The sequence below is a fragment of the Chionomys nivalis genome, chromosome 15 (genome assembly GCF_950005125.1).
Source record: "Chionomys nivalis chromosome 15, mChiNiv1.1, whole genome shotgun sequence".
In the NCBI taxonomy this organism is placed as follows: domain Eukaryota; kingdom Metazoa; phylum Chordata; class Mammalia; order Rodentia; family Cricetidae; genus Chionomys; species Chionomys nivalis.
This window is the reverse complement of record NC_080100.1, coordinates 27,051,092-27,067,994: the sequence shown is the minus strand read 5'-3', so window position 1 is coordinate 27,067,994 and position 16,903 is coordinate 27,051,092.

Sequence of the window (16,903 nt, the reverse complement as noted above, 5' to 3'; positions counted from 1 at the left end):
GCAACCTTCCAATTTCTCTACAATCATTGACAATCTAACCAGTTAATCATCCTTGTAGAAGTTTCCAGAAAATTTTCATTCAGATGCCTTAGATGCCAACTATATACAAGGGATTAAATAAATTGTGCTTAATAGATGAATGAGACAGGAGTTGATTTGGAGAGGCTACACAGTTCCTTTTGGATGGTCTTTATTTTCTTTTACCAGTGAGGGTTGGGACAGATTTGAGATTGCTGCCGATGGTTTGAGGACCCTGCTGATTAGCGAGAATATCTGAACTCAACACACAATCCCTAAACTTCCTAAGGAATAGCTTACTGGGAAGAGAAATGGAAATCATTAAGAGGAGTAAGAGATTTTTTAAGCACATTAACATTTAAGAACCACTGTCTTGTCATCATGAGGAAGTCATATGAAGTCCATGAAACAGATATCAATCCCATTTTACTGATGAACATATTAGATCTTGAAGAGGTATGAATAATTACCCAAAGTCAATTAGCAAACTGACTCTTAGAAAACACAAGACTTCACACTCATTTTTACTCAGAGGCAAGAAACAACTGGTGTAAAAGAAATAAACGTTTTAAACTTTTATTATGGTAATAATAATATGTGTCTGCAGAAAGCTAGAACACCACTGAAGTTCAATGGGAAAATGACAGGTTTGAGGATGTGCAGTTTTGGATCAATACTCAAGGAATAATATGAAAGTTAAGGGAAGCAGTTAAAACTGTATTTCTAAGCCTGTGAGTCGTGGCCCATTTGGGGCATCGAATGATTATTTTACAGGGGTTTCATATCAAATATCCTGTGTATTAGTCTTTTACACTGCAATTCATAATGGTAGCAAAACTGCAGTTACGAAGTAACAACAAAGTAACTTTATGGTTGGGGTCATCACAACAGGAGGAACTGAATTAAAGGGTCGCAGCCTTAGAAAAGTTGAGAAACACTGAATTAGATACTATTGAAGGTCACAACACTGGCAGACCGTTTGGCATAAAGATGATCTTCTTCAAAATATGCTATAGTTTTCTTCTTAGTGGAATACAAAGAAAATATACCAGCCATACTTTTGGGAAGTCTTTACTTAATTGTATTGCATACAATTTCATTTTGAGTTAGGAATTCAAAATTTTAAGTTCACTTGTATGATGAATGAGATCCTGCTTGGTTTTTAGTTTGTTTGTTTTGTAGTTGTATTTTATCTGACTGTACTTAACATATTTAGCTCCATTTTTGTATGGAGTTCTATTATTCTATTATTTCACAACATCAAGTGTACTATGCGGTAGACCATGTTCCAGGCCAAATGAAGGTCATTTAATTCTCTTCTATTCCAGCTCAGTACCATCGTTAATTTGCACAGGATAGCTGAAGCCACACCAACAAAGCCAGCAAAGATAACACCTCCATTTTAAATCCAAGTCTTGAGTGTGTAAGGAATGGCTGTGAACTTCTCCCGAAAATAATTTTAGGGGGTTCTCATCATCTCCTATTGGATCATGAACTTGCCGTGATTATTCATGTTCAACACGCAGAAACATAGGCAGCTATGAGAACTCCAGAGCTGGGAAACACTCGGCAGCATTAGCAGAGCAGTGACCTAGATTAGCTTTTCAATACAATGACTATTTTGAGCTTCTTAAAACGTGAATTCAAGTCAAAAGCGCAAACTGCACTGCCATTTTTTAAAGTTTAAAAATAAGTCTAACTACATGCAGATCCAAATTTATGTGGTGCCTTTGAAGGAGCCCCGTGCTATGCTGTAACTCTGCTCTTTAGAAATATTTGACAATGCTCAATTACACTTTAATTAGACCACTTTATGTGTTTCTGTATCCAAAGCACAATCAGCACTTTATAAACTATATATGAATTTTTACCACTCAGTTTAAAAATTGTACCCAGGTGTTCTTGCTAGTTTTTATATCAACTTCACCCAGGCTAACGTCATTTTGAAGGAGAGAACCTTAGTTAAGAAAATGCCTCTGCCAGCTTGTTTGTGGACTAGCCTCCAGTACAGTTTTTAAAGCTGATGATCTATGTGGGCGGCTCCAGTTCACTGTGAGTTTTACCACACCCATGCAGGTGGTCCTGGGTTCTATAAGAAGCCCTTAGGAGCCAGCCAGTAGGAAGCACTCCTCTGTGGCCTCTGCATCAGCTCCTGCCTCCAGGACTCTCTCTTGAGTTCCTGTCCTGACTTCTCTGCATGATGAATTTCAAGTTGTAAGAGCAAATAAACTCCTTCCTCACAAATTGATTTTGGTCATTGTGTTTTATCACAGCAATAGAAACCCAACTAAGACACCTGGATTTTGCTCATTGCTTCCTTGTTCTCCATAAAATGGTTTGCAGTGCCTGGGTGTTCATTGAATACTAGTCAGGAAAACACAGATGGAGAAGTAAACTCAGGTATTTAAAATTTGCTTATTGTGATATGCTCTGAAATGGTCGTGCAAATAGTATATCAGGCACGATATACACCGAGGTTCATTTCCCTTTTGCATGAAAAGTTGAGAATGGACCAGAAACCAAAATTACAGTGTTTATAAGAGACAACTTTGTGAACCAGAATGATAATGCCCTCTTTCCTGCCAAGTACAAGAAAGAACGTCTTCCTCCGAAGTCATAAGGTTCCATCCGCCAGATGCTACTGCAATACAAAGCACGAAAATTCTGCTGTCTGCTCTGCTTCCACTCTACAGGGAATCTAACGTCTGAGATGGAACAGGAGGAAAAGCTGAGAGCTCACCCCCTGAACAAGACCTACCTGTCCAAACACACTGCTCGGCCAGTGTGCCAGCTTATAAATAAGGGTAAAACACTCTTCTGCAAGAAGCAAAGAGTCTAAAAGCACCTTAAAGGAACATGTGAACATGCCAGAGTTAGGAGGAAGAAAACTCAAAACTCTCATGGTTCTTCTTAGACCCCGAGGCAGAAGAAGACAGATCCTCCTGGCCTATGAACATCCAACTTAGTACCAGTTTACTGACAACGACAGGTGTCTCCATGCTAATGGAGCTGGGAAATTGAGAGAGTTTGCATATTCAAGTCAGAAGCAAAAACGAGCCAGATCATAAAAGGGGCTTGAAAAGAACAGACCCAATGCAGGTGAAGAGGGGAACGTAGAAGATTCTAACTAGGAGAATTGAGCACCACTGGTGTTTGGTGTGGGGCTGCTCTCTAGGATGGCTGCTTCTGGGGCATTATGCCCAGACTCCTGATCGCTGGCATGTGCTTCTCTTATTCTCTTTTGCTATAAACTGGGAAGGAAACACACAGCACAGGCGAAGGCTAGCCTGCTTCGTGTGCTCTAATGGGAGCAATTACTGTAGCATAAACAGTATGACATGTTGAAGACTGCCCCAGCCTCAGCTCTGGGTCAGGCCTGTAATTGTCTAAGGAGGCTGCACATGAACATGGCTTGAGTTGAGTGCAAGATGACCACCTGCCTGTTTTGCACCTGTAGTTTTGCCTGCTATCTGTGTCAAATGGGCGGAACCATCAGGGAGTATTGTGAGGAAGCAGCAACCCTGGGAGACGAAACAGTGATAGGCGGAGAACCATAGGAGGGCCGCATGACTCAGAGCAACCGGCGGGGCCTAGCACAAATAAAGCAAGGGTGAAGAACAGTGTGGACACTGCTCAAACAGGCTAAAGTCTTACCCACGGCTGCCTTTTGAATGTTTGTCTCCCCTGTATTCATATATTGAAACTCTCACCCCGACAATGATGGTGTTAGGAAGTAGGAACTTTGGGGAGTGATTAGGCTCCAACCTTAATTTTTGATATGGTGGTGACCTAAGGAGCTCGTGTTTCTCTTGCCGTGTGAAGTCATGGTGAAATGATACGGTCTATGGATGAAGCAGAGGGCCTTCCCTAGACATGAGCTCTCAGAATCAGGATCTCTGACGTCTTGGCCACTAAAACTATGAGAAGCACAATTCTGTGGTTTATAAGGCAAATAGTCTGTGGTATTTTGTAATATCATCTCAAACAAATGAACTAAAGTAGTCCTGTAGCGATCAATAGAGCAGTTTTATTGAAACAGAAGTGTAAAAATTAAGCATTCAAAATCGGAGTGTGGCACTGAGCTGCTACGACTGGTATTACAGCTGTGTCCTGAAAGTGACTCTATGAATTTGAACCACAGTTGTTGACTAATAATGTATCCCAAAGGTAATAGTTATACTTTGTCTGAGCTGCTTGCGGACTCCAAAAGGAGGGGACTTTTTTGAAATAAAGTTCACGTACATAGAGCTGGATGAAATTTTCCTACCAAAATAACTGAAGAGGTGAAAAGGTGTTTTTGTTGTTTTGTTTCATTTCAGTTTTTTAAATTTGTGACATGCTTGAAATTTCTCCTTCTCTTGGAAGAAGCCAATGAAATATTTTGAATGAATGTTCTAATTACTTAATTTTAAAATATTTTTAAACTTATAAAATAAAATGAACACATTTGGTTTAATTAGGAGTTGACAAGTTTTAAAATATAGTCATAACAAATAAAAGGAAAGATGCTGACGTTTTTAGCAACTTATAAAGCTATATACGTTACTAGATAATTTTCATCACTAAATTAATTATCTTGTATGCCCTAGGCTCTCTATTGATTAAAATGTAAGAGTCTTCAATAATGAGATAATTGATTTTAGGAATCACTCATTAAATTTCAGACTTTATTAGACTGAACTTCAATTTGCAGTAATATTTTTAACTGGTTCACCTTATCTGTTCTTTTTCTTGAGTTTGATTATAAATTATACAAATGGTTGAGATTTAAAATTATAATATTACTATTGTGGAAGCATTTTTTAAAATCTTAATAGAAATCAGAAGTACTACTGTTAGAGCTGCCCACGAGAATATGTCCTAGTGTTGACTGAGGATCCCCATATTTATGAAAAATTGCATTTTCAAAGAAGTTTTGTTTCCTTGAGTGTGCTAGATTAGGCCATGTGTCTGGGCTTAATGTTCAGAAAACATAGGCATTACATTGATAGCAAAGGCTATATGGATTTTTACCAATGTTCCAATTTTCACTTGGAAAGCTTAGGGCAAATGGGCTGAAATGAGAAAACTGTCACACAGAGAAAAGTAACTTAAGGAACACGAGGCACATGTGGACACAACAGTGAGTCCCTGAACCACATCTAGAATTCAGCTTATTAGGATGCAGACTGAACTAAGGAAAAATCATTGCAAAAGGCAATTCTCAGTAAGTGTCGGGGGGGAGGGGACACTCTCAAATCAGTAACCCTGAAGGAGACACAGACTGAAAGGTAATTTAAGATACCCCTGAGTGTGCTAGATATGCATAGCTCTAAAGACTTGGAAATGGCTGTTCAAAGGCAGCAAGGAGGTCATTTGTTTGAGCTACATCAGAAAGGACCACTCTGCCAGGACAGCAGCTGGTAGGATCTCCCTGCGGTGGAGCAGAGCTATCTCAGGGGATCAGCAAACAGGGAAACCAGACCAACCCAATCAGCAAGGCACAAATCCTCCATGGACACCCTCATCCCCTGGTTTCACTTTTTAAAGGCCACAGGAATAGTGTGTCCCATCACCAGGTTTCATGCCCAGCCAAAATCTCAGAATGTCATTTTACTTAGAGATAACATCTTGACAGATGTAATCGAAGACTTTGAAACAAACAAACAAACAAATATCCTAAAATAACAGTGGGTTCCAAATGAAATGCCTATCATTCTTATTAACAGAATACAAAAACACATAGATACAGGAAGGATGCAGATATGAAATCAGAGGCATGGATTGAAGTTATACTGCCGGAACCAGTTTGAGGAGTCACTAGAAGAGGCAAGGATAGACTCTTTCCTAGATCCTTCAAAGCATGTGTGGGTCTTTTGATACCTTGGGTTTAGACTTTTTGCCTCCAGATTGGAAGATAATGAATTGATGCACTGTTAAGCCATTAAAGATTTTAGTAATCTTCTATTGCAGATATAAAAAAAAAACTAAACCAATTATGAGCAACTCCGTGAAAATGCCTATGACAATGGCAACTTCCTACTAGCCGTAGTGTTGGACTGTACATAGAAAGACTTCCTCAGATTCGTTGACAACACCTCTTTTGTCAGTAAGGCAGATCCAAAGCAGATAGCCACTGATGAGCGGCAGGAACTTAGTCAGGTGAAAAAACTCATTGTTCACTGTCTCATTTTTAGAAACTGTATAGTTGTGGAGAATAGTAGGTGGGAACACTCAAATATAAATTGAATGTCAGCAGATAACTGGATTCCAAAGGGATCTGACATATAATTTAAAAATAAATGCAAGTTATATCTGATTGCTCAAGTACTAAATAAGAGGGAAAATGTAATAATAGGTGTGTTGCTTTTGTAGCCTAAAGTGGTATATCAGAAAGAATTCAGACTAGAGACTCTCAAGAAATGGCCTTTTGGAAGTAAGGTGCAAAAATCCCAACTGGTTTTTTGTAATTGCATATGTTGGACAAATGGATGAAATATGCTACACACGATGGATGTTTAATAGTGTGAATTTGCAAGCTGGTTCTGTTCCCATGTTGCTATGGATGAGTTGAGCCTGCAGATTTATATGTTTTATATATTAAATACTTTTGGAGCAGTGCCGTATCTAAACAAGTCAAGTTCGATACAAATTCTGATCTTTACTTTTCTTTATCCACATACAGAAGATTCAAACATATATATTTCATGGCAACCCTTTGGAAATCTCCCAGTTTTATTCCTCTGCTCTTCAAGTCGAGAGTCTGTCACTCAGCCACTTCAAGAAACTTTGTCATGCATGCAATCTAGTCACCACTGCCTTAGTTCTAAGATCAACTCTTCTGTCACCGCTCCAGCTTCAGGACACACTTTCAATAGTTCAGCTTCTCCAGTGTGATCAGGCCCCCGGGCATGGTAGCATTTTCTTTTGTAACTATTTTCTCAAGGAACATGAGGAATGCCATCCTTTTAATACCTTAGATAGAGTAAATAAGATAGAAAAACTCAGACAAAAAGGATCAGAGAAAGGTACAGGTATAAATGTTTTCACAGTAAATATTTTTTCTCTACTATATGTCATGTAATAAATCCATATATCATTTAAAGGAAGTGAGACTTCATGCATAATCATTCAACTCCATTTCCTGAGAGTAAATAATAGCTGTAATATGCCGTGGATGGGGAAATAAAACTAAGAAGAAAAACATTCTGGAAAATATACAGAGAGAAAATGGAAATATTACTACATAACCCCATGCCCAGAAAGTGTGGTATTCTTGATATTTCTAGCCAAGGCCATTAATTCTTCAAACCCTCTCCTTTGTTATATGCTTTCTTTCTACCTTCTTTGGGGAATAACACTACCATTTTATCACCAGATCTCTTGCTTCATAGCTAATGCTTTACTGGTACTGCACAAGTTGTATGTGTCCAACTTCTGTCATTATGATCAAGAACATGCTTAGAAATTATTCTCTAAATGTTGAATGCAACTTGACTATTTGTACATTTTAATAACAGTGAGTAATCTACACGTTTCCATGCGTTTCCAGCCAGTTATAACAAAACAACCGGGCTGACGTGTTTCCAAGAAGGGTATGGACTTAATCCAATGATGCAAAACTTTTGACTTTTGTGAGCTTAGACATGGGCCCTTTGAGTAAATAATATGATTGAGTAGATGCATGTTGCGTGATTATTGACCATCTTTCTTCACTAGGGTGTCCTGCCAATTGAGTGGCTTCCTGTAAACAAGTGGCTGCTGTTTAGAAGGGGGGCTCTGAGTAGAGCAGAATAGAAACAAGGCATTTAGCGAGACCAGAAGAATAAACCTGAATGTGATTTGTAGAGAAAGACAGTCACCCCTGGTCCCTATCTAGCAAGCCTCCTTGCTGTTTTCTTAAGGATTGTGCTTGTCTAGACTTAAAATTGTCCTCTGTGCACCAAGAATTTCTTTCGTTTGACTTCCAGAGGTTTCTTTCAGACATATGTTTTCCTTTTGTGCAGACTGTGACAAAATTGGCTGAGATTTTTTTCCCACTAGAAAATGAGGCGCAGGGAAGCTCTGAGATCGAGAGGTGATGGGAAGCTCCTTTTCGTGAATGTGACAAACGTTGAGACTGGAAAATAATCTTTGGGATGCGTTGGAAACTGAAAATTTAAACACAACAAGAAGAAAGTTCTGTCTGCCTCTGGCTAAAGGAATCACTAATGTTTACCCTACGGGTGTGACCATATATCTTATTGGAAACTTGTAAGTTTGATCCAAATTTAACTGTATTCTTTAGCAATGCTTCCAAAGTTGCCTGCCACTCTCGTATTGACTTAAATGGTGGTTACCCATCCAGTAGGTCAAAGGACTGCATCAGAAGCACAGATCCTGTCTGTCTCCAGGACAGCTGACTCTCCAGGTGTATCTTTTCACCTGAAAAGATACTAATGGGTTGCAAAAGACTTAATGTTCTCTGAGATAAAGATACAGCTGACACCCAGCAGTCATAATGATAAAGGAATTTATGTTTCTGTCTACAGGAACTACAAAAACGCAAGAGACTGAGGATGATTTTACTTTAAAAACTGATAAGTAGTGAGAGCTAACATTGATGGAAGAAAAATTAAGCATGTTATCATTTATTTCCTTGTTAGAAGCAAAGGAGCAGAAACTTCAGGGAAAACTTTTTATCAGGACCTGTCGAATGACTTCCCTGCTGTTTCTATGAGCCAGAAACCAGGGTGAAGCTGTTTTGGATATTTTATCCTTTCAAAGAAGCAGCCACTCTGTTGCCCACTAAGAACCTCCAGACTCCAGAGCTTTGCAGAAAGGATTAGCTGAAGAGAAAACACTATTATCTAGCCTTGCAGAGACTTCCTGCTTTGCTTCAAGTCTTGTGGTTTGCTTTTTCTGCCCCCAAAGTAAACACAAAAGGTATAAAGGCAGATAGCTAGAAGGTCAAATGAATTATTAAAAGTAGGATAGCTCAACCTTCTCCATTAGTTTGTGCTATAGTTAGTTGATGAGATGTTAAATGGGAGCTCTGGCCGAGAGGAGTACCAGGAATATGGGAGGCAATGGGACATGTTATGGAGGAAGCTGCTCTGGTGAGACAAAATTTCCCTGATAAGACAGAGTAAGGGAAGGGAAGAAGGAAGATGGGGAGGGCAGGTGCTGGAGAGATGACTGGCTGCTCTTCCAGAGGGCCGGGGTTCAAATCCCAGTATCCACATGACAGATCACAGCTGTCAGTAACTCCTGTTCTGGAGATCTGACTTGCAGGCAAACCACCAATGTATATAAAATATAAATAAATTATTATTTAAAAAAGAAAGACAGAAGGAGGAGGAGAAATACACAATGAACATGAACAAAAGGCTCTGAGAGAGAAATGTGTTGTGTATGTATACAGGCAGACAAACTAATAAAGAAAGCCTACTTAGAGAGTAATGGTGATAGAAACGGCAAAAATATTGAGAGCTATGTTGACTTTGAAGGGACCTTGAACACATTCTAAGCATCTTAAACCTTGCTTCTTTGTAATGGAAAATGGCTGAAGGATTTTGCATGTGAAAAGTTTGATCAAATTTGACTACTGGAAAGATCATTCTAATCTAATAATTGATGCCATTTATGATCAAAAGTGGATGCTCTGATGGTTTTTTCAACTCAGCTAGACTGTGGTCAAACATAACTATGGGAATTGAAAAAATGTAGTATATAACACTTGAAATAGTATAGCTTACAAATCCAGGTTGCCTTTTGTGTTTGCTAGTGCTTTGTCAACTTAGTACAAGCCAGGGTCATCTGGAAAGAAGAAACCTTGGCTGAGAAAATGCCTCTATTCTGCAAACTGGTCTATAGGGGAGTCTGTGGGGGCATTCTCTTGATTGATGATGGATGTAGAGCAGACCCACTGTGGGTGGTACCACCTCTGGGCAGGTGTTTTTGAATTATATAAGAAAGCAGGCTGAGTAAGTCACAGGGAACAAGACAATAAACAGTGTTTCTCCACGATTTTTGTTTCAGTCCCTGGCCAGGTTGCATTCCTGTCTTGGTTTCCTTCATGATGAACTGTAAGCTGGAAAATGAAATAAACTTTTTTTTCTACTGCTCCCAGCAAGTAAATAGTATAGTTCAGGTAAATAATCTTCCACAATATTAATGGATCACATTCAGTACATTAAAGAGTTTAGGAGCAAAGGCTGATGTCTTTTAAACAGGGAATTTCAAGATTGCAGCAGGAAAAAAATGTTTTCATTCTCAGCTTACTGTCTTTCAGAAGCTGGAGTCAACACCACAGTATCACCTACATTTTAGACTGCTGGTTAGCCCTAGAGCGTCACACTTGTCATTGTCCATAGACATATAAACTATTTCCTTAAAAATTTCCACCAACCCCCGTCATTCCTTTTAGATACCCAAAGCTGCAGAAGATCAAGTCCCTTATACAAAATAGTTCCCTATTTAGATATATACCACACACATTCTCCTATATTTTTAAAATTGCCTCTAGATAATTACTTATAAGTGCTATATAAATAGTTGCTATACTGCCTAAAGACCAAGAAAAAAACCTAAACATATTCACTGCAGATTCAACTTCTCTGAACACTTTTAACCTAAGATTAGTTGAATGCATAGTTTCATAATCCAGAGGTAAAGACTGCCTGTATGCAGACTATTTTCTTTTAAATAAAGAGTATAGAGTATGCAAACATATATGTGTGATATAGCAAAGCAAATGCCATACTTGTAAAATCTGAGTTCAAAGTAAATACATATATATGTTGTAAAACAATTTTGAAGACTTTCAAAATAAAGTAATAGGGAAGGTGAATACTGAGGAATAAAGAGGAATTATGAAAGTAAAAGTGAAAGCAGATAAGCCAATGGTGTATTATTGCATTTAATTGGGTAAGAACTAATGATGTACAAACTCAGGGTGTATAGTTCGTCAGTTAGACATTGAACAGGAGTTCTGAGGGTACTCAGTTGTCTTGAAGAATAAGAATGTGACTGAATAACCTAAGATTAAAGAAGAAAGAAGAACAAAGATGCCTTCAAGATTCTTACTTTAGCAGTTAGAATTGTGATAAGACCATTAATTAAGGCAAAGTAGAATGATCATAAGCTAGAAGAAAACTTGTATGAACAGGCTGAGGTGGAAGTGTCTTAGGAATCATCTAGTGAGGAGCATCAGGTTGGCAGTTATGTAAAGAACTCAGGTAGAAATGATTTCAGAGTTGGCCAATAAAGTAATTAAAGTTCTCAGAGTATAAAAAATGTCAAGAAAGAGTTTAATAAGGATAAAGCCTTGCAACACTAATCCTTTTCATGCATGGGCAGAACAGGGGAGTTATGTAAGAAGACTTAGCAGCAAATTGGAGAGAATAGCAATATGGAAGGAGAAGGGAGGGCATTTTTCTTTTTTAAAGAGGTGGTGGTGAAGGGTTTCACATGCAATTGAAATAGCAAACATGGTAAAAACAGAAAAAAAGGAGGGGGGATAAAGACCCATAGCAACTTCCTTTGGGTATATTGTGAGAACATCTCCTCATATGACTGGGTGATGAGGTTCTGGTGTAATGAGCAGATTAATCCTACAATGGAATCAGTATCATGGCAGTATTAGGAGGTGGGCTGAACTGGAGAACGGAGTTACTGGGAATTAGTTTCTAGGGACCATATCTTGCCCTTGCCTCTTCCTACAGTCATGTTGTCTGCTTTGTCTTCACTAAGAAATGAATATGCTTCTCTACCACAGGTTCCTTCCACTGTGATGCTCTGTTGGAGCTCACAGGGAACATGTGACCATAGATGGACCCTCTAAAACGACCAGTCAAAATAAACCTTTCCTTCCTAAATTGTTCCTACCAGGAATGTGACTACAGCAATATAAAAGTAACCCTGTGTGTTTGACAGAAAATTAGGTAGGCGGAGTAGATGGAACAAAATGCTGGGAGAAAGAAGCCGAGTCAGTGAATCGCATGATTCTCTCACTCCAGACAGACCCAGGTTAAGATCTTTCCTGGTAAGCCAGCTCGTGGTGCTACACAGAATGTTAGAAATGGGTTAGATCAATATGTAAGAGCTAGCCAATAAGAGACTAAAACTAATGGGCCAGACAGTGATTAAAAAAAATACAGTTTCCGTATAATTATTTTGGGTAAAGCTAGCCAGGTGGTGGAACACAGTCCCGCTGCTCCACCAACAAAGAGTCTACATGTAGACACAGGAGGCTCCGAGAAAGTAAGGAACTGGGAAAAATGAATCTAAAAAAAAAAAAAAAAAGAAAGAAAATGAATCTAAAAAAAAAAAGATTGGAACTGGGAAGAAATTATAGACAGAAAGAGATTAGTTCTTTATTGTACACATTTGATTACATATGTACAAATCATAAGGAGGCACAGTTTCAAAGGAGGAAAGTGTAAGATTTCTGGGCACACTGGAGAACTTGAGATGTGATGTGCAGGCATGAGAAAGAGTCCTGTGGCACAGGAGAAGTGGAAAGCAGTTACAGAGTCAAGTTTGTCATGTGAGTCCTAGAGCAGAGAAAGCAGTGGTTTTTGTCTGAGGACGTGCTACTCATTTTGCTTGTTGCCGTGATGGGATGCCTGACAGAGTAACTTGGGGAAGAAAAAAAAATAATTGAGGCTCACACTTTGGGGTACAGCCCACAAGAAAGAGGACTTATGGTGAAAAGTGAGTCCAGCTTTGATGGCCAGAACATGAGGCAGATGGTCAGGCTGCATCTGCAATCAAGGATGAGAGACAAGGAGCAGGGGAGGGGGGAGAGATTGGTGATCAGTTCTCTTTCTTCCTTTTATTCAGTACAGGAACCCAGCCCATGGGATTATGCTGTTTACAGTCATGGTGGGTCATCCCACCTCAGACAAACCTCTCTGCAAATGCCCTCACAGACACGCTCAGGTCTAAGTCTCCTTGGTGATTCCAAATCCCACCTACTTGCCAATCAACCATCACAAGTGGCTTTACTGTCTCTAGCCCACTGTAGAAGGCAAGGGCATTTCCTAAGAAAAGAAGGGAAATCAGAAAGTCAGTGTTTATGCTGAGCATGAAGAGTTGGAGATAGTGATTACAGAAGGGAGACTGGGCCATTAAAGGACTAGAAGGATCTTTGAGCCATGATAAAAATCTAATGAGATGTGAGACCACAAGTCCCATCACCATTTGCTCTTGAATGGCTTTATTCCATTCGCGTGGGTGAGGTACAGAGACAGCAGATGGTGGAGTTCAATCTAGCTTGAGCTTTTTCACAGCAGGATACATGGTCTAGGAGTTGAGGGCTTGTGAAACGGTGGGATGGTCTAGAATTCTAAGCTTGAAAGGCATAGGTTTGATGACAGAAGGAGGCCATTAAATAGTGAGAGAATCGGAGCAGATGGTAAAGTGAGATGCTAAATAATTGTAAAAAGAGAAAATTGGAGCTAAAGAGAGTGACTATGGATAATTAACTATGTTATGCTTCATGTTTTTAGTGGTGAAATGGGGTTATGGACTGAAGGTTTTCCAAAATTCCTTCTAGTTCTAGACACTTCTATTTATTAGTGCCCAGAGGGAGGGACTAGGGCTGGAAAAAGACCCTGTTAGGTGCCAAGAGTACACAGAGGTCATAGAGGACAATACACTACAAGGCTAGGATGATGTCCTGAGCTAACATTGCTACTGGGTCATCACCTACACAGGGATGAAATGAATGACAGGACCCCAGCAAAAGCTATTGTAAGCCCTGAGTTGTTGGTTGGTACCCATTGCACCTGAGCAAGACAAGAAAATATAAAAATCTCACTTTCTCACATATTTTACATTTTACCTATGGCTGGTCTTTTCAACTGTCATAGATTTAGTCACTTGGTAGGTTTTTTTTCTACTATTAATTAAATTTAAAACACTTTTCTTTTTAGAATTGTACCTATATGAAATGTTAAGCTAAGGTTTTGACAATCTTAGACTTTCACTTTTTATTTCTATGTTGTCTTTGCCTGACATAAAGATATTAGAAAGAATGCATACATACAAAAACGGTGAAAAGAGATACTAAGAGCTAAGACATGAAAGTAAGCCAATGCAGGGAAAAAGATAAAGTAGCTGGGAGAAGATGATCGTTACACACACACACACACACACACACACCCCTTGTAATTTTAAGTATCATAAAATATATTGTTATGGTTATCTTTATAAACTTGACACTATCTAGAATCTCACAGAGAGATTTGTATCGATCCTGTCGATCTGTTAACACACCTGTGATGAATTGTTTTGATTGTTAATTGATGTAGGGAGACCCAGCCCATTGTGGGCAGCACCATTCCTTAGGCAGAAGATCCTGAATAGTATAAAAGAGGAGAAAGTTAGCTGGGAGCAGTTTAATAGGCAATCAGTAATGCGTTGGCTAGAGATAACCACGTTTACTTCTCCCAAATGAAGCACCGTAATTCTGAATTTTAGCCCAAATAAACTCTTTTCTCTCCTGTTGCTTTATGTCAGGATATTTTATTGCAACTATGGATGTAAAATTAGAGAATATGTTAACATCACGATGCACACATCACCCTTGTCTCTGTTGGACATTTTCATCTTCTGGAAATGAAACTTCACCTGCTAAGCAATGACTCCTTCTGTCTCTAAAGATAACACTGGTAAGATTTAAAGAAAGCAAAAACATGTTTTCCAAGGGCACAGGGAAATGTCTAGAGATGTTTAACTTGAACTCAAATGGATATTCAGGCAGGATTTCCACTTTATGCCTTCAGTTACTGGACCCACTGAAGAAGGATTTTACAGTAAATCTAAAAAAGTCTGTGATCTGGGATACCAGTCTCCCTTCTAGAAAGTTAACATGTTCCTCTTGCAGACATGACTAGTGAGTTCTCTGCTCTACGGTCTTCCTCACACTGGGCATTTGTGATTTCTCTTTCACTTCTCAAAGTGTAATCAGTGACATTTAAAAACCATAGGAAACATTGATGAATTATATTTTGCCTAGAACTTATACAGGACAATCTAATAAGGTGTATCTACAATCCTCCTACTTCCTTTATGAAAAGGTAGTGGTTTGCAAATATTTTTAAATTTTTATTTTTTGAGATTATATTATAATTATATAATTCCCTTTCCATTTTCCCATTCCTACTTCTCTGGTATATTTCTCCTTGTTTTCTTTCATCATCATCATCATCATCTTCAGGAACTTGACTATCATTTTATTTCAGATTGAACAGAGAAAACTTAGGTGGAAAATTGTCCTTTTCTCCTTGTAATTTTATTTTGCTTTTTCAGCCTTTCCATGTCCCTTCTCTAACTGTTGTTCTGTAAAGTCAAACTTACCTGCAGACTAAACATGCATCACTTGACAGTGCACTTTAATATGTTGCTTGGATACAGATGTTAGGAAATATAGGAGCACAATTTATACCTCATTCTGTTGCTAAGGAAACTAGGGAAGCTTTAGGATTTTTCCTTTGGGAATCAGAATCAAAAACTGGGAAAAAATGTATTCAGAGCTTGAGAAGAAGAGAACTTATATGACATGGACTAATTATATTTCTGCAGTGAGATGTTAATATTCATAAGCATCTGTAGTCTCCTGCTTGTGGGATAAATATTGCTTGATACGTCTTTTTCAGTAAGTCGATCACATTACATGGCATGTGGGGGTGGCCAGCATATTGAAATACAAACACAAGTTACACTTGTAAACCATTTCTTATGGCACACTATAAATAAATTCTTTGATGCTTTAAGGGATAAAGCGTAAAAAGATTTAATCTTACAAACCTTCCTTACTTTCAGAATTGGAGCACGGGACTTGCAGGGGGGAGAAACCTTTGTTCATGCGAACTCTGCTGGAAAATCATCTCCAGAAAAATACAGGAAGTGAGCTTGTAGAATCTAGTTTCTCCAGCTACAAGCAAACATTATACCTGTCAGAGATTTTCTTGAATCTACACCTTGACAGGCACACTTAACATTATAGAGGCTGGCAGAATGAGTGGTCAGTTTAATTCAACAAGAAAAACCACCTGCCTTGCCTAGCTGATTGAACATTGCAACAGGAATATATCGTTGTGCGCTGAAACATAGCCACTCATAAGAGTGCGAACGTTCTCTTCAGACGGCGTCTTTAACAGAGCTCAGGGTTCTTGCTGTAACTCATCGTCGTCTAAAAACTGCTGCAGCCTAGCTGTAGGAAGTACCTTGTCTCTTGCCTCTGTACACAGAGCCCAAACAGTGCTAAAAAGGGAAATGGAACATATGGTAATAGATTCTCTGAAGCTTTGATGCCGGGGTGTAATCGGCAACCAGAGTGAGAGAGGCAATGGCAACCATGAACTCTCCCCCAAGGGCCTCATTAACTTGGCCAAGTTGTGCTACTGTAGAGGAAAAACAGTACCGCCTACTTGAGAGAGGAAATCAGGATGAACCCAAGGTTTTCCTTAGCTGGAAGAAGTTTAAACTGAAGGGGGGGGGGGGTAAAAAAACCTTCACCAAAAAAAATTTATAAAAATAAAGCATTAATCAGGCGCTCCCATTCCCAAAAGAATCTTTTATAAAAATGTATTGATTTACTTTCATTTTATTTGTGGATGTTTTACCTGCATGTATGTCTGAGCACCTTGCACATGCAATATCCTTGGAGGCCCTAAACATGTCAGATCCTCTGGAATTGGAGTTACAGAAGGTTGACACACTGTGGATGTTGGGAACCAAACCCTGCTCTACTGCGGAAGCAGCAAGTGCTACGAAAAGCCAAGCCATCTCTCTAGGGCACACAAAACATTTCTGTTTGTTTGGAAATAATACTGTAGAGCTTTTGAATGTCCACTTAGATTGAATGTTGCGAGGAGACAATTGGTCAGGTGGGACCTGAAAATTCTTTGTCTACTCC